The 18,804-nt window shown below is 38.9% G+C and overlaps 1 protein-coding gene across 3 annotated transcripts in view; it reads right to left on the bottom strand.

Moving 5' to 3' along the window:
* LOC102399131 (zinc finger protein 474) overlaps positions 1–18,520 on the bottom strand; it is a 67,731-nt gene extending 49,211 nt beyond the window's left edge. Inside the window, exons 1-6 of one of the 3 annotated variants that reach the window (XR_006553441.1) lie at positions 18,291–18,520; positions 16,292–16,397; positions 15,441–15,659; positions 10,710–10,952; positions 10,403–10,607; positions 9,189–9,725 (exon numbers count right to left, since the gene is read on the bottom strand). The gene's annotated coding sequence lies outside the window, so the exon portion shown is untranslated. Of the gene's footprint in view, positions 1–9,188; positions 9,726–10,402; positions 10,608–10,709; positions 10,953–15,440; positions 15,660–16,291; positions 16,398–18,290 lie in introns of those variants that run through there. The other 2 variants (XM_044947799.1, XM_044947800.1) reach the window with 2 other exon arrangements.
* Positions 18,521–18,804: the final 284 nt, after the last annotated feature.

The raw sequence follows: 18,804 nt of genomic DNA, 5'->3' as shown, positions 1-18,804 counted from the left end.
CACAATTATATGGGAAGATTAAATAGGCTGAAATATCTCAAGACATTATGAAATCAGTATTTGAAAATGTATAGATTTTAAATCTGTTTTGTAAATACCATGTGGAAGGATGACACAATTTCAGGCTACAGATTTTTCTCTATTGATTAATTATAAAATTCCAGTCACAAAACTAAGACTAACACTAAAAGTTATTAAACTGTTGGTGAATCACAACATTACCTATTTTATTTAGACACACAACGGATAGTGTCCATTTCAGAAATTACAGCTAGAACAGTGTTCTTGTGCTACTTACCAGTAAGCTTTTCCTGGGAGTCTCTGTTGAAAAGTTTATTTGGAAACTTTTTGTTACTCATAAACACCCCAATAGCTAAAATAATTAAACTCCACTTGACACAGTATTCAACATAGGAAAGAAACTAACTGAAGAGGAAAATGTGGTCTTAATTTTTGCTGACTGAAATGTCATGTGTTTCATATATACTATGGTTCACTTGGAACTGAACAGATAGAGCAGTCCAAGATTTATCATTATTTTAATATTGCACAATCATTTGGTATTTTTGAGAGGAAATGCCACAAAGTGATTCAAATAATGTAAAAACTAATTTCTTACTACACATTTTGCAAAGAGCTACAATACAAATAATTTTTCACAAACTAAATGTATGTATTTCCATCCTTTCAGTGAATATATACACTTGGCAAGAGGCTGGAATCTTATTAGCTCTATTTATCATAACTACGCTGAGCACTTTCTTTCTAACTAGTCACACACACATCCCCCTCTATACATTTTCCTCCATATCCCTTCTAGGTCAAGAGAACAGACTGATAACCCTTGTCATAATCTTCATTTGACAAGGAATCCATGCCAGGATTCCAGTCCATGTAGCATGTAATTGGTAATGATATGCTGGATTGTAACTAGGTCAGATGATACTAATAAGAACAACAGTTGGCTAAACATTGAATTCTGAGTCTTTCTCCAACCATGGATTTCTTCTATTTCCAATCCTCACTACTTTCACTTTGTACATTTCACAGTAATTTTACTGAAATAACCTTTGACCACATCTTTTGACCTGGGAGAAGTCCTACTAGTGGCGAAGGCAGGGGAAATGATCATGAGGAAACCTTCCTTTGCCCCAGCTCTCCAACTAACTTCTTGATCTTCTTGTGGGCTTGTATGGGAGATGTGGGGTTGGGAGAAGAGAACAAGAGAAAAGGTAAAAGGAACTAGTAGACACTCTAAATATTCATCTGCAATGCGTGAGACCTGGGTTCAATCCCTGGGTCGGGAAGATCCCCTGGAGGAGGGCACGGCAACTCACTCCAGTATTCTTGCCTGGATAGAGGAGCCTTGAGGGCTATAGTCCACGGGGTCACAAAGAGTTGGACACGACTGAACAATTAAGCATGGATACTCTAAAAATAGATTTAGCATTTTTTATCCCCATATAAGTGCCTTTTAATGATTCCACAGGAAAGCAAACATCTCGTTTTACACCAGTCACCTTATATTTTCTTTCTGCTCACTTTCTCCTCTCCTGTCCTCGGCTTTTGTGTGTGTTAGTGTCTCTCCTTTCCCTATTCTTTCACTCCTGTCTCCATTCTTCTAGTGATGCTGGATAACCTCATGATACTATATTAATTCACATATAAACGTTCTTCACATCTGTCTCTAATGTAGCCAGTTATCCCATTTGGATGTTTTGTGCACTCTATTAAGTTTACTGCCTTGCAGATAAATGGATGTGCCTTGCTGTCCACATGCTCTTTCAGACACAGCAGGAGAAAAATCACTCCTACTGTCTAATCCTTCTTTTTCAGAGCAGACATAGTCACCTACTAAAGTTCTAAAACAAATCCTCAACCTCCCCCGACTAAACGTACCATGGTTGTGGCACTATTCTCAAAATAAAGGCCAAACGCTGGAACTTCTATAACCCGGTGCCTCCCCAAGCCTCTGCTTTGGGCTCCCTTAACTCTCTCCCGTCTGTGCTGTGCTGCATCCTTGTTCACCTCTCGGTTCCTCAAATAAGCCACCCATTCTTGCTCCAGGTTAGGGGAGAGACTGAAAAGGAGCTTTGCACACGCTCTTGCTACTGCCTAGAATCTTCCCCCAGCTCTTTGGGTAGCTTTCTTATTTTATTTTCCAGATCTCTGTGGAAATGTCAACTCCAACGGACAGACCCTTCCTGACTACTCTTTCTCAGGTAATTTCTTTGTCTCTTCCTAAAACACACACACACACACAGAGAAACACACACGGGCACATAGACACTCATGCACCTACACAGACGCATGTGCACACGTGCATACACGTGAACATACCGTGTATGTGCACCATACAGACGCATGAACACACACACGTACATGTGTGCCGTGCAACCGCCACTAGCAAAGTTATGTGCACACTTGTGACAGTGCTATTTATTTTCTTCACAGCTCTCACAGCGCATATTATCATCGTTTGTTTGTTTACATGTGCAGTATTGGTTTCCTTTACTTGAACGTAACCTCTGTGAACATTAGGGTCTTATTTGCTCTCCGCATAGTCACATCCCAAGCAACTAGGCCAGTGCCAAGCACATTGCAGGCACTGACAAAAAACTGCTGCCTGTTGAATGAGCCGAGTAAGATTAGCTTGATTTTAAACAGATTTTGAAAACAAAAATCAAGCCCATTAATTAAACAGAAAAATAAAAACAGAAAAGGACTTTTGTAGAGAAAGGATTAAAAACTACTTTTGTGCTGTTTTCTCAAGTATTAGGGATATCTGAGCATCTAACCCTTGTTTAGTCTTCCTAATAATGCTAACTCAAGGGATTAGTATTTTGCACAAATCTTTTTGAATCTAACTCCTAGAGTAATGAAAATTTTAAAAAAAGTAAACAAATGAGGCCTAATGAAACTTAAAAGCTTTTGTACAGCAAAAGAAACCATAAACAAAATGAAAAGACAACAAACAGAATGGGAGAAAATATTTGCAAAGAAAGCGAATGACAAGGGATTAATCTCCAAAATATACAAACAGCTTATGCAGCTCAATATTAATAAAACAAACAAACTAATCAAAAAAGGACCGATCTAAATAGAAATTTCTCTAAAGAAGACATACAGGTGGCCAGAAAAGCACATGAAAAGATGCTCAGTATTACTAATTATAGGAGAAATGCAAGTTAAAACTGCAATGAGCTATCACCTCACACTGATCAGAATGGCTATCATCAAAAAGTCTACAAACAATAAATGCTGGAGAGGGTGTGGAGGGAACCCACATACTTTGCTGATGGAAATGTAAACTGGTACAACCACTATGGAGAACAGTATGGAGGTTTTTTAAAATCTAAAACCAGAACCACCATATGATTCGTCAATCCCACTCCTGGGTATACATCTGCAGAAAACAACGCTTCAAAAAAACACATGCACCCCAGTGTTCATAGCAGCACTATTAACAATAGCCAAGGCATGCAAACAATCTATTAATAAATGTCTATCAACAGATGAATGGATAAAGAAGATGTGATACATAAATGGATAAAGACGATGTGATACATATATACAAAGGCATATTTTTCAGTCATAAAAAAGAATGAAACAATGCCATTTGCAGCAACATAAATGAACCTAGAGAGTGTAATACTAAGTGACAGACAAAAAAGGACAAATACCATATGATATCATTCATATGGGGAATCTAATTTTTAAAAATGATACAAATGAACTTATTTATAAAACAGTGTCACAGATTTTGAAAACAAACTTATGGTTACCATAGGGGAAATGTGAGGATGGGGGGAGAAATAAATCAGGAGCTTTGGGTTAATATACTATATATAAAATATATAACCAACAAGGATCTACTGTATAGCACAGGGAACTCTACTCAATATTCTGTAATAACCTATAAGGGTAAAGAAACAATAAAAGAAGGAATACATGTATAATTGAGTCTGTACACCTGAAACTAGCACAATGTTGTAACTCAACTATACTTCAATAGCTTTTTAAAGGAATTATCATTCTGGACTTCCAAGTGTAACTATAGTCAGTCACTTGTATCTTCAGGTTTTGCATCTGCAGAATCAACCAACATCAGATCAAAAATAATTTTTAAAAGTCCAGAAAGTTCCAGAAAAATGTAACTTGAATTTGCCATACACTGGCAACTATTTACACAGCATTTACTTTGTATTAGGTATTACAAGCAATCCAGAGAGGATTTAAAAGTATACTGGAGGATGAGTGTAGGTCATATGTAAATACTATACCATTTTGTGGCAAGAATACACAGAAGAACTGTACAAAAAAGATCTTCATGACCCAGATAATCACGATGGTGTGATCACTGACCTAGAGCCAGACATCCTGGAATGTGAAGTCAAGTGGGCCTTAGAAAGCATCACTACGAACAAAGCTAGAGGAGGTGATGGAATTCCAGTTGAGCAGTTCCAGGTCCTGAAAGATGATGCTGTGAAAGTGCTGCACTCAATATGCCAGCAAATTTGGAAAAGTCAGCAGTGGCCACAGGACTGGAAAAGGTCAGTTTTCATTCCAATCTCAAAGAAAGGCAATGCCAAAGAATGCTCAAACTACTGCACAATTGCACTCATCTCACACGCTAGTAAGGTAATGCTTAAAATTCTCCAAGCCAGGCTTCAGCAATATGTGAACTGTGAACTTCCTGATGTTCAAGCTGGTTTTAGAAAAGGCAGAGGAACCAGAGATCAAATTGCCAACATCCGCTGGATCATGGAAAAAGCAAGCGAGTTCCAGAAAAACATCTATTTCTGCTTTATGGACTATGCCAAAGCCTTTGACTGTGTGGACCACAATAAACTGGAAAATTCTGAAAGAGATGGGAATACCAGACCACCTGATCTGCCTCTTGAGAAATTTTTATGCAGGTCAGGAAGCAACAGTTAGAACTGGACATGGAACAACAGAGGTTCCAAATAGGAAAGGGAGTACGTCAAGGCTGTATATTGTCATCCTGCTTATTTAACTTATATGCAGAGTACATCATGAGAAACGCTGGACTGGAAGAAACACAAGCTGGAATCAAGATTGCCGGGAGAAATATCAATAACCTCAGATATGCAGATGACACCACCCTTATGGCAGAAAGTGAAGAGGAACTAAAAAGCCTCTTGATGAAGGTGAAAGTGGAGAGTGAAAAAGTTGGCTTAAGGCTCAACATTCAGAAGACGAAGATCATGGCATCCAGTCCCATCACTTCATGGGAAATAGATGGGGAAACAGTGGAAACAGTGTCAGACTTTATTTTTCTGGGCTCCAAAATCACTGCAGATGGTGACTGCAGCTATGAAATTAAAAGACGCTTACTCCTTGGAAGGAAAGTTATGACCAACCTAGATAGCATATTCAAAAGCAGAGACATTGCTTTGCCAACAAAGGTTCTTCTAGTCAAGGCTATGGTTTTCCTGTGGTCATGTATGGATGTGAGAATTGGACTGTGAAGAAGGCTGAGCACCGAAGAATTGATGCTTTTGAACTGTGGTGTTGGAGAAGACTCTTGAGAGTCCCTTGGACTGCAAGGAGATCCAACCAGTCCATTCTGAAGGAGATCAGCCCTGGGATTTCTTTGGAAGGAATGATGCTGAAGCTGAAACTCCAATACTTTGACCACCTCATGGGAAGAGTTGACTCACTGGAAAAGACTCTGATGCTGGGAGGGATGGTGGGCAAGAGGAGAAGGGGACGACAGAGGATGAGATGGCTGGATGGCATCACTGACTCGATGGACATGAGTCTGAGTGAACTCCGGGAATTGGTGATGGACAGAGAGGCCTGGTGTGCTGCGATTCATGGGGTTGCAAAGAGTCGGACACGATTGAGTGATCTGATCTGATCTGATCTGATACCATTTTGTATAAGAGACTTGAGGATCCACAGATTTTGGTTTCAGTAGGCAGTCCTGGACCCAACTGCCCAAGGATCTTGAGGCAGGATTACCTGTATACCAAATCCAATAGAAATGAGAATCCAGCCAAGGACTGTGTACTGAACCAAGCCCTATACCCCATGGTAAAGACTATTCAACAAGAAATGAGCTACCTGCATCTATGGCACTAAGCTCCTCCCAAGAACAGAGCTAGACAAGCACATCAGAGGTGGCTTTATGACTAGGTAGACACATGTATTAGGTGCTGTAGGACTAGGAAGAAAACTGAAGGAGAAACAAAGTTAGGTTTTCCTTAACTGATCTTATTCGTATATTGTTTCTTTTGACCACATGCATTCTGAATGCAGATGACTTTCAAAGCTTAATTCTCCTTGGAAGTCATATTTTCTTTGAAGATAGCCCTACAGTACCAGGCACTCAGAGGAAGAATAGTTTCAAAGCCATGGTTCTTTACATGTCAATATACAATTTTGCAAAGTATTTCATTAGAATTCCTTGAAGATTAGAACAAGGGTCGACAGTCTAGGGCTCCCTGGTCAAACCTGGCCAGCTGTCCATCTTTTTATTTTTTTTGTAAATAAGGTTTTACTGGCACAGAGCCATGCTTGTTCATTGGTGTATTTGTCTTGATTGTTTTTGTCTTACCACTGCAGAGCAGACAGACTACGAGGCCTAAATTATTTATTATAACGCCATTTATAGGAAAAGTTTCCTAACCTCTGAATTAGAGCACACAAACGAGAACACTCCATTTTAACAGTGAAACATCCAATTATTCATCAATGTGAATGTACAAAATAGCACTTGGTGCAACCACAACCCTAACAGGTTTTGTTTGCGAGAACTCCGTGGGCCTCCTTTTAGAATTCTCTGAAATAAATGTTTGGCTGCACTGACTCTGGACATTCTATTTGCGTTGTCCTCACTTTTAACCTGCTAACAATGTGCCTCCCTTACATTTCCCTTCCTGTTGCCCCCAACACTGTGTGCATCCTGCTGTACTTGTATGCTGTAATTTAGAAAAGGTTTCTCTACGTCTTTAAGACTCCACAGGAATCTCCTCTGCTGCCTCAGGAAGGGTGCTCTGGAATTGCTCACATTCTTCACCACTTACGACTTATCTCTTGAACTGCAAAACGCCTAAAAATGTTTCATTCACCAGGGAGTTTGGGGAAAATTTTTTAAATAATAATATTAGAATAAAATAATATTCATTTAAATTATATAAATCCAGAGAAGAAATGGTCATATTAAAGTCCAGTTTCTGAACAAATTTCTCTTAGAAATAATATTTAAGATTCAACTTCCAAAACAGGTTGGAAAATTCAAATGGACAGAAGGGATAGTTTACATTCTTGGGCTTAAAAGAAATGGATGTTTTATGACAGGGATAGCAAACTTGAAAAGCCTGAGGAAGTATTTTTCTTTAGTAAACTTCTGAGTGCTAATAATTTTCTGTAAATTCATAGGAATGTGTAAAAACATTGTATCCAATGTTTATTTTATCAGGCATAGGTTTTTTTCTCTGTAATTGTGAGATATACGCTGTTAAATAGGCAAGAGAGTAGAGATTATAAGTATTGCTTCCTTGTAAAAATTATGAACAAAGAAATATTTCCCTCCCCTCTTCCCTTGTTTAGAACAGTGTCTGAAAAACAGTAGACAATAAATTATTGAATGAATGAATGAATGAAAATTAAGTTCAAGCCACATTTTGTATAAATGGGTTTGAAAAATGCATCCCTTTTACTGGGATTATCATTCTTGATTAAATTTATAACCATATATTTTTGGTTTTTGCTTACCACAGACTAGCTTAAGATCAGATTACTGTCTAGGAGGAGATTTGGAAAACATAAGAGACAGAATGCCCAACCTGATTTAAACTCTTATGCATGGTTCCACTGGCAAACAGTCATGGAAGCACTCAACTTGTATATCTGTTTTGAAGTTGGACACGACTGAGCGATGAACACTTTTCATACACACAAGCCAAGATAACTGGCTTATTAAAAATTAATGATGCCAATAAAGACATCAGTGCAACTATAATCCTATCAAGTTTTGTTTAGATTGATGTAATGGAATAGAGTCCAGAAATAAATGGTCGATCCACATATGTGGTCAATTCATATTGACAAAGATGCCAAGATAATTCAATAAAGAGAGGAAAATCTTTTAAACAAATAATGGTGGAACAACTGGATTCATGTGGCAGAAAAATTAGTATCAACCATCTACTGTCACCAAACGCAGAAACTAACTCAAGGTGAATCACAGAACTACATATAAAAACTAAAACTATAAAGCTTCTAGAAGAAAGTATAGGAAAATACTTTATGATCTCAATATTTGCAAAGATTTCTTAGACAAAGAAACCAAATGGCACTAAACATAAAAGAATTTAAAATTGTACTTCATGTAAATTAGAAACATCTATCCTTTAAAAAATATCATTAAGAAAACTAAAAGATAAGACACAGACTGGGAAAAATTTTTTTCAATGCATATATTTGACACATATGTGGCAAGCAACCCAACGTGGGTTGCCCAAGACAGGCAAAAGCTTTGAATAGACTATTCACAACAACAAGAAAATGTATAAAATATCAATAAGCTCATGAAATAATAGTGAAAGAAAGTGAAGTCGCTCAGTCGTGTCCGACTCTTTGTGACCCCATGGACTGTAGCCTACCAGGCTCCTCCATCCGTGGGATTCTCCAGGCAAGAGTACTGGAGTGGGTTGCCATTTCCTTCTCCAGGAGATCTTCCCAATCCAGGGATCGAACCCGGGTCTCCCGCATTGCAGGCAGACACTTTACTGTCTGAGCCAACAGGGAAGCTACAAATAATAGTAAATTAAACTAAAAAAATTAATTTGCATTTTCCTGTTATTAGAATGGCTAAAAAATTTTAAATTGTCAATACCAAGTGTTAGGATGTGAAAAAAAATAGAAACTCTCATATATGCCTGATGGGAGTATGAAATATTACAACCACTCTGTAGAACCTTTGGGCAGTTTCTCATAAAGTCAAATCTATATCTACCTGATAACATGGACATTCTATTCCTAAATAATTACAAATGACATAAACACAGGTTAACAAGTGAATGGATAAACTATCTATGATGCATTCATATAACAGAATATTACTCCACAATACAAATAAACAAATCACATACAATGACATAGATCTCTTTCAAAAATATTATGCCAAATAAAAGGTCATATGCAAAAGAGAATGTATGAATTATTTCATTTATATAAAATTCTAAACAGGTAAAGCTAATCTGCAGGTGACAGAAAGTAGATCAGTGATTACTTAGTGGCTGGGTGGGCAGAGAATGAACTACAAAGGTTAATGGACATGTTCTTATATTGTATCATTGGTGGTAAAATGGATAAAATCACTCATCAAAACTCATTAAACTGTGTACTTAAAATGAGTGCATTTTATTGTATGTGAATTATATATCAATGAAGATGATATAAAAAGAAAAAACACTTAAACGGGACAAGAAATATGAATAGATACTTAAAAGAGAGATACAAGTCTCTAACAAGCTCGTGTAAAAAATGCTTAACTAATTTTCAGTCATGAAGGAAATACAAATTATAACCACGGTGCCATATCATTTCATATTCCTTATAAAGTTAAACACACATCTACCCTGTCATCCATCAATTTTAGTCCTAGGTTTGAACCCAAGATAAATGAAAACGCATGTCCACCAAAAGACTTGTGCGAGAATGTTTAGAGCAGCTTTAGTTATAGGAGCCCCAACCTGGAAACAAACCAAATATCAATTAATAAGAAAATAGATAAACAGCTGTATAATAATTCTATAATGCTATAATACTCATCTATACAAGGAATTGAACTGCTTATATACATAGCAACAGGAACCATCTCAGAAACATTCTTCTGAGCCAATGAAGTCAGATACAAGAATATACACTGAATGATTCTACTCATATAGAATTCATGAACAGCCAAATTATTCTCATGGTTAATAGAAATGAGAACTGTGGTTGCCTATGGAAGGGGGATTGACTGGAAGGCCTGTGAGGAAACTTTCTGGGCTATATAATTCTGATAAATGTTAAAAATGTATTTTATCAACTTTTCTTTGAAGAAAATTTTAAATATCGACCCCTTAAGTGGAATTTGATTCTTTTAGTAATTAAAACATTTAATTCATAGTTCACATTATTGCCAAAATCATCCAGTGAAGTAAAACCGTATTTGTTCATTTGTTTAGTAGTACTTGAGGGTTATTTTTTTAACTTAAGAATGCATTACTTTTCTTTGGATTCCTTTTCTATAGCAAGAAAATATCACTACATAGTGGTGAGAAGGACGTGGAAGAGATTAAGGTCATTATTGCTAGTTGAAAGATAAGACTTGAGACTGATTAGCTACCAGACAACAGAGAAAGAACACACCTTCTAGGAGCCTCACCTTGTAATACTCGTTCTTTATTTTTCTATTTCGGCTTTTGTCATGGCTTGCTGAATCCCTTGGTGGGGTAGCTGGTGGAAACAGGAGTAGAACAGCTGGGAGCTCCAGAATTCACATCCCCTCTTGCAGGAGTTCTTTTAGGAGGTGAGGCTGGCTGCCAGGAGCAGGAACCCCTGCCTTTGTCGCCTGGATGTATCCTGGCAACCTGTCAACAAAACGAACAGGACTGAGTTCTATAGTAACAGACTGGAAACTCCAAAACAAGGGGAGAAGAAACTCAGAAACAGAAGGCGAAATAGGTACGGACCTCAGCTTTCTTTGAAGTTGACTCTGGGAGTTTTACCAGTGGACTAAGCATCACAAAAAGGGATGCAGATTGATTTAAGCCATTCTTGGCAATGGAATGGAGAAACACTTCTTTTTTCCTAAAGAAGAAAAAAAATTACTGATTATTCTATTGATCTTTTCTAGAATGTTTAAAAAATAGGAGACCTTGACCTCTTCTAAAAGGAAATGGATATTCTCCATGGTTCTCAAAGGGTGTGTTGGTCTGAAATATAACAAAAATGCAAGAGGTAGAAGATAATTATTTTCTAATGTGTCTTAAGATATAGAAACCATTGCTAAAAACTAAGGTCAACATTTAAAAATGTCTCTAAAATATATTTTAAAACCCTACATTTAAAAATACTCAGTTATTGGGCTAATCATGGTACAATTCTAAGAAATCATTATTTTCTAATTCTGTAAATATTAAAAACTCATAAGGTGAAACAGTTTACTAACTTAGGAAAAAGTCCATACTATGTTTCTAAATGAAAAAGAGAAACTACAAAGCAGAATAAATATGATCTCATTAAACTCTGTGTATGTGTGTATGCACACATGTCCACATACATGTGCTTAAAGAACATATACTAAAGTGTTAACAGCAGTTACCACTGGATGATGAACTTAAGAAACATTTTATTAAATGTTCCTTAGGGCTAGGAATTAGGGAGAAAATTCTAACCTTCTAGATTCCAAAATCCTATCCTGCACCCCCAGATAACTGAATTGGGATATACAGGTAATTCACAGGACTATTAATTCTGTTGAAATAACTTCAGACCACACAGTCTAAAGACCTCACTGGATAATGAAGTTCCATATTCTAACACTAGATAATGCTCTAGAGATGAGCAGATGTGTCCTCGACAGAGATTTAAAGATATCTTAATTATACTATCACATAAAATAGTTCTAATTTGGATGCTTTTCTCCCAATACCGTTTGAAAGATACCATACGTAGATGATAAAGCATACCTAAAATATCTAAACAGCTGCTGTGACGGTGACTAAATATTGAGATGGGGAAAGAAAACTTAGTCTTACATTTGGCTTCTTACAAACTTGTAGGTCCCTAGTTAACATGTTTCGTACTTTATACAAACTGCATGCCTTCTTGGCCCTATTGTGAGCTAAATGAGATATTTCTCATTTAGCCCAATAAGTAAACACCACCCCAAGTGCACACACAGTATTCAGTCCAGTGGCCAGCTATTTGAGCCAGATGGCAGAAGAACAAACAGGAAATGCTGGCCGTGGGACAGGACAACCCCGGGAAAACACCAGGAGAGCAGATATTTCCATGCTTTAAAATAGGGCAAAGAGTTCTTTATCTGGACGAGAGGGACTGCTCTCAGGAGGCCCGAGAACAACAGCTCTTGGGGCAGTGGGCACACGAGTTAGCTGGGTCACTGACAGCGCGGTCAGAGCCCTCCCTTCCCTTAGTGGGGCTGCTGAGTGGCCAGCTGCTTTTCTGCATTCGTTGGAGGCGCTTCGGAAAGTGAGTGGAGAGGAAACTTTGTATTTTCCCCAGTTCTGGACCCACTTGAAATTCTTCGGTTTGTAGTTTCAGCTTAAATTGAACTTCCTGGTGTTCAAATTTATTTCATCTTGGCTAAATAGGCCTTCCTAGTTATCTCTCTTTCTCTTCTCCCTCTCTAACTTTTACAGGAACAAAAACTCTGAAGCAGCTTATTTTTTTAAAAATCAAGCTCAAAAGCTATCTTGGACATCACACAGCTTTACAACACAATCTTTTGATGATTTAAGTGTAAATGAAGCAGAAACATATGGATTCCATTTCCCATAAATCATACACAATCCTCAAAAAATCAAGGGAGAATGTGCTCAGCACAATGTATTCTGTTTGGTTGAACCCAAAACATCTGAAGAATACTTGGAGGCTGATGGATCCAAAATATTTATGCATCTCTATTTATAACCTTGGGAGTGGGGGAAGCCCTTGATTCATGGCGACAGTTAAACTGCTCACATGTGCTAAGTGGGCAACCAGAAACCAGTGCAAGCTTAAAAATAATGGTGTTAGCCTTCTTCTGTTCCCGCTCCAGACATTCAAGTCGACCTCAGATCAATAATACTGAAGCCCTTACTTAAACGGAGCTAGTCAAGTCCGGTATTGCTTGAGCTTTCCTCGCCTCAAACAACTGCAAGTTATTTCAAGCTATTGCATGTACAGTTAAGTTCGTGTCGCTGTAGGATGATGCCAGCCTCCACCAATAATCCAAAACCGACCCCTTGTGGCAACAGCCCCCCCCACCCCCGAAGGGAATTCTGGATTACTTTCCCCTCATAAAACCACAGCTGTTGTGCCTCAGCAAGCCCCCCACCCGCCTTTCTTTTTTCATTAAAAGGATAAATCACCGTGATTTTATAGACCAAGAGAAACGCTGTTCCTTGCTGGTATCTCTGACTGTCCTGATGTCTCTTGATTGATGCAAAGCCCAAATCTTAACTCTGAAAGTTACTAATAGTCCTTTTGAGTTTATTTAAATTGGGCAGGGGCCACATGCGGTGTGGAAGAAAATTTTTTTTTTTTTTAACAGCAGCAGAAAGAACTCAAACAGGATGTTTGTGAAGTTTCACAAAATAGGTAAACTGGGCATCATGTCCTCTTCTTGCCAGTTACTGTCTTCTTCTGCCCTTTGCCTTACTGCCTAACTCAGAAACGTCCAGCGCCAAACCACCCATCAGTTGTCTCAAAACCTTCACGAACACTGCAGCAGGAAGCATTAGCAGCCTTTTTTTTTTTTTTTAACAGATGAGGAAACTGGGCTTCCAGGGCTTTCCTGGGCTTTCCCCTAATTACAAGGCTAACCCAAAGCAAATCTGGGATTGAAATGTGTGTCTTTCTCTTACTCAGCAACTCTCCTTCCTCTGCCTCCTGCACAGCCTCTCTGCTAGACTGCCAGACAGAACAGTCTGACCTCAAAAGAGACAGTCGTTTTTCAAGATGTGGCTTTTGTCACAAGAAAAGTCTTTATGTAAAGTAAATTTGAAAATGTCTAAATTTAAACCATTGCAAAATTTGTCCTGTAGGAGATTAGAAAGAAAGGGGGAAGATAGACTTTAAATATAGACTTCAAAAACTTTAAAAAAATAAAAAAATGTGTTGTATGTGATGGGATCCTAACCCAACAGATCTTATAACCCTACCCTCCCTCAGGACTCTTTGCCCAGGGCAGTATTTCTCAACACTTTTAAATTTTATTATTATTATTGCTCCCCCTCCAAGTATTTTTGGCTTTTCTGGTGGCTCAGATGGTAAAGAATCTGCCACAATGTAGGAGACCTGGGTTCGATTACTGGGTTGGAAAGATTCCCCAGAGAAGGGAATGGCTACCCACTCCAGTATTCTTGCCTGGAGAGTTCCATGGACAGAGGAGCCTGGCGGGCTACAGTCCATGGGGTCGTAAAGAGTCGGACACAGCTGAGTGATTAACACTTTCACTTTCCAAGTATTTTTATATATTTTTTTCCTAATTCTCCTGGATTTCATCACCATCAAATTTTAATACCATAGATATGCCTTATATCTGATTATGTATTGCAGCCCTTTGGTGGCCTACAAACCAACGTATTCTCTAAGATTACATCACCCTCCAAGCCAATTTTTACTGCCCCTTGGGGGAATACATGCCTGGGAGACATTCATCCAAAAAGCTGACAATGTTGGCCTCAGATAATCTATTGTCAAGCTGATGCACAGAAAAATGGACCAGTAGACCACAGAAACCATGGAAACCCTTCCTAAATTACCAGAACTAAAAAGCACAGTAAATTGTCCCTAACTGTGTTCAAGAGAAAAATGGACTTTTTGAAAAGGGGCAATAAACACACTATATTTTCTATGCATCTGAGTGGCTTTATCATAGAACTAGAACTCTTAGAGTTCAAGTGGGCTTTAAAATAGCATCTAGCGCAGTCAACTGCAGGCAAGAAGATATTATTGGTCTATTTTAAATTGATGAGACATCTAAGCTGAGGACATTAAGTTATTTGTTTATGGGCCACAGATTGAAGCTCAGACTCCAATAAAAAATTAGTCAAAGGACTCCTCTGCTTTATCTTTGACACAGTGAAAACATTGGCAGGCCAAAGAGAAGGGTTTCTTTCTTTTGATCCCCTTTCCTAGGGACAGAGGATATTTCTTCAATACTGATATCTAGTACTCCACCAATAATAAAATATTTTGTATATACTGTGCTGTAAAACCTCCTTGTTTCAAGGGCCTGAGATTCTAGATATGAGTCTAGAGGAGCTCATCACAGCTCTGGCCCTCCAGGCGTCCTGGCTCAGCTCCCCACCCTGCTACTCCACCTTCTTCCCAACAGCCACCAAGCCAGGTCTGAAACACAGTACTTGTGAATTGCAGGCACTCAGTCAACATTCACCCACTAAACTGGGCACACACCTTTTTTGTTATGAGAGATAACAGTGACCAGTTTGGCTGAAGATGACAAGAAGTTACAAGATGTGAAGTCCAGATTAATAGTCAAAGTTTTCTATGTAATATAATGTAAACATTTTGAAATAAGTTTGCCTTTCCAGAGAACTGGCAGAAGTCCAAATCCTTAGGGCATGTGAATGATAAATGTTTAATAAATATTTAATCATTAGTTTATTACCCACAGATTTCTAAAGCTGGTTTAAATTAGAGTGTTCCCAGCTGATAACAGTCTAATACTTTACCTTTTCATGTGTATTTTATGAAGGACATTTTAGCCTCTTAATTGAAAACAGTAAATTATAAGGGGATTCCCTCTAATTCTTTCCACAGGTCTCCAGGGGATGCATGTTTCTTCTCTTAAATTTTGCTCCCCTGGTTGGTGTCTCCTCTCTAGAACATCTATTTTCTTTTGTTCTTCTGGCTTCTTACTCTCCACTGTCAGAGTCTCAGGTATCCTCTGTCTTAAAAACATTGAGAGAATAGCAATGAAATGTATACATTACCACATGTAAAATAGATGACCAGTGTGAGTTTGATGCATGAAGCAGGGCACCCAAAGCTGGTGCTCTGGGACAACCTAGAGGGGTAAGATGGGGAGAGAGGTGGGAGGGGGGTTCAGGATCGGCGGGGGGACAAATGTATACCTGTGGCTGATTCATGTTGATGTATGGCAAGAAACCATCACAATATTGTAAAGTAATTATCCTCCTATTAAAATAAATTAATTCAAAGAAACCAATCTATGTTGTGGGCACCTACCTTCTTCTTGATAAAGAGGAGTCTAAGCCACTGCCCCCATTCTCCTCATATCTCCTTTCATTTTAAACACTTTCTCTAGCCTATCATTTGGTTCCTACCCTCTTTTCTCACTGGAGCATCATCTTAGAACATCATGAGTGCCATCCTGATCAACTCGTCTAGAAGGGTTCCTTGATTCCCATCGCCCACAATGACTTTGATGCACTTAACACTGTTACCCTCCCACCATAGAAATGTTCTCCTCTCTCAACCATCCCATTGAGAGTACAAATTGCTCAGACTGACTTCAAGACCTGATTCAAGACCTATAATCAATCCAAGCAGAGTTTAAAACCTAAGTCACAGCCTATAGATTCTGATGTGGATGCTGTTGGTCACCAGTCTGATTGAGTGGGGAGAGAGATGGCAGCTGGTTGGCAGGAAGCACTGTATTCTGAATCCTAGAAAGAAAGAAGAGAGATGACTTTTGGAATTTTCTGTCTTTCCTTATTCCCTGCTTTTCTGCTGAGCTTCACCAAGACAGAAACTTGGTTACAGTAAAAACATGTGAAAGCTTTACCTAAGAGTTGGTCAATATCAGCAAGACCAAGTTTGTTTGCCTTGTCAAGGCTCTCCCTGAATTCTGAAAGCCTCAAGTGAACTCTTGAGGCAACCATGTCCCCACTGCCCTAGCAAGCTGCCTAATGAAGCTGGATTGAAGACACAAAGGAGGGAACGTCAGAAAAAGACAGTATTGTTCAGACACCCACCTAGTCTGACTCTGTACAAACCAAAATGAAACTTGATAGGAAGATAATCCTCTGAATCAGTAGTGTTCAACTTGTGGCGATTACTAAATGTCCACCCCCAGAGACACTACATTTGGCAATGTCTTGTTATTTATTGGTTGTCACATATGGATTTGGGGTGCTGCTACCAGCATCTAGTGGGTACAGGCTAGGGATGCTGCTAAAAATCCTACAACATACAACAGCCCTCCACAGCGAAGAATGATCTGGTTCAAAAAGTTGATAGTGCCAAGGTTGAGGCTGTGCTCTAGATTCTCCATGTGTTCAAATAAGGGTGATTTCTTTCCAGAAGAGCCTGTGTTAATGGATCTTTCCAGATTCATGGTGCATAACTAAGGGATTACATTACAAATGAAGCAGCAGGCATGGAGATTTTAAGCAGCTGAGTCATATTTCTATGGCCAAGTGAGGACACCTTTAAAATGTGAATGTAAGTCTGGCCTGACGGGCTTTGAAGCTTAGGCTCTTTTCCACATGCTCCGGCCCAAGTTAGGTGGCAGACATTCAGTCTTACATGACTAAGGGTGAAATCACTTCTGCCATTCAAAAACCAGCTAGAAAAAGTGCAGGGCCAGAGACGTGAGCTGAGTCTTCACTGGTGAAAGCTGTAATGGAATTAGAGTGGGCGAGCATAAAGCTAGGAGATGTCTGAAGCGTGGGCAAGCAAAGACCCTGAGAGATGATTATAGAGCCCAGTTACAGGAAACCTATAAGACACCATCAACTGGGCTGGTCAAAGGCAGACACACCACAGTTTGCTCCTAGATAGAGAAAGGACAGACAGAGGCTCTTGTGAAGTCATGATTCCAGTTAGGTGACCATGGTCTTAGGCCATTATGCCCATGAACATGCTGTTTTGTACTGCCCTTTGGGCTACTAGACATTTTGCCCTCTAGTCCCCCACAGTGTCCACCCAATAAGAAGCAATTTCTCCCTTCCCCTCTTACTTCCTGAGTGCTCCTTCTCAGAGCAGCTGCTCAATATATAACCACTGAATTTTGAACTTCATGGCTGGCAAGATATGGCTTTTGATTCATATTGCTATTATTAACTACATATGTTATCTCTCTCCACTGTCAGAGTCAGATGAAGATTTTTATTTTCCATAATTGTGGAGTCCCTGATTTAACAAATATTAACTATGTCTCTAATCTAAACTCTTTTTATTGTTCTGTCGCTAAGGTGTGTCGCTAACCCTAACCCAACTCTTTGTGACCCCATGGACTGCAGCATGCCAGGCTCCCTGTCCCTCACTATCTCCCACAGCCAAGTTCATGTCCATTGAATCTGTGATGCTATCCAACCATCTAAAGTCTAGCCCACTTCAGTTTAGAAAAGAGGCTTCTAAGGTCTGGAGGGAGAAAATGATCCACCTAATTTAATGAAGAGTCAAAGACACACATTCATATGTATTCTTCCTCACTCTGTCTTTGGACACTATTATTCATTTTCTTAAAGGGGTATATAGATATGCATATATATAAAATTTTTAAATGAAGAAAGGGTATACACACACAAAATATTTTTTCCCCACCCCTGACTCACCAGGTTCCCACTTCAGGATACTGCAGCAGCAGCCTCTGTTACAGTTTCTTGTGGACTCTTTCAGAGCGTCTGTGCATTTACAGAAGTACACTTATGCGTGCATGTCACCTTCTGACCTGCAGGCTGGTGTCCTTCCCATTCCTCTCTATGGCCACTGCAGCTTCTATTGCTCAAGACCAGCTGTGACAAAACAGATGACACATTTGTCCTGTTGAAGGAAAACTTGGTGACTCAGACACAAATTGTTCCATACACCTTTCATCCTCATTACCAGGTAACTCTGCCAAGGTCAAGTGGTGACATTCTGATTTACTACTAAGCAGACTGACTACCACTCACATTTGACGAGAATCTGAAATTCAAATACCAAAAAGAAAAAAAATATATATTTCCTTAAGGCTTCCAGTTTCGTAATCAAACTTGCTTTTTTTGCTTTGTTGAAAATATTATTTTCCTCTTGGTTCAATGAACACAGTCTGTCTGAAGGAACGAAAACAAGACTTCCCCTGAACCT

This window comes from Bubalus bubalis, chromosome 9 (genome assembly GCF_019923935.1).
Source record: "Bubalus bubalis isolate 160015118507 breed Murrah chromosome 9, NDDB_SH_1, whole genome shotgun sequence".
Lineage (NCBI taxonomy): Eukaryota > Metazoa > Chordata > Mammalia > Artiodactyla > Bovidae > Bubalus > Bubalus bubalis.
The sequence above is the reverse complement of the archived record's forward strand: the minus strand, read 5'-3'. Positions and strand labels throughout refer to the sequence as shown.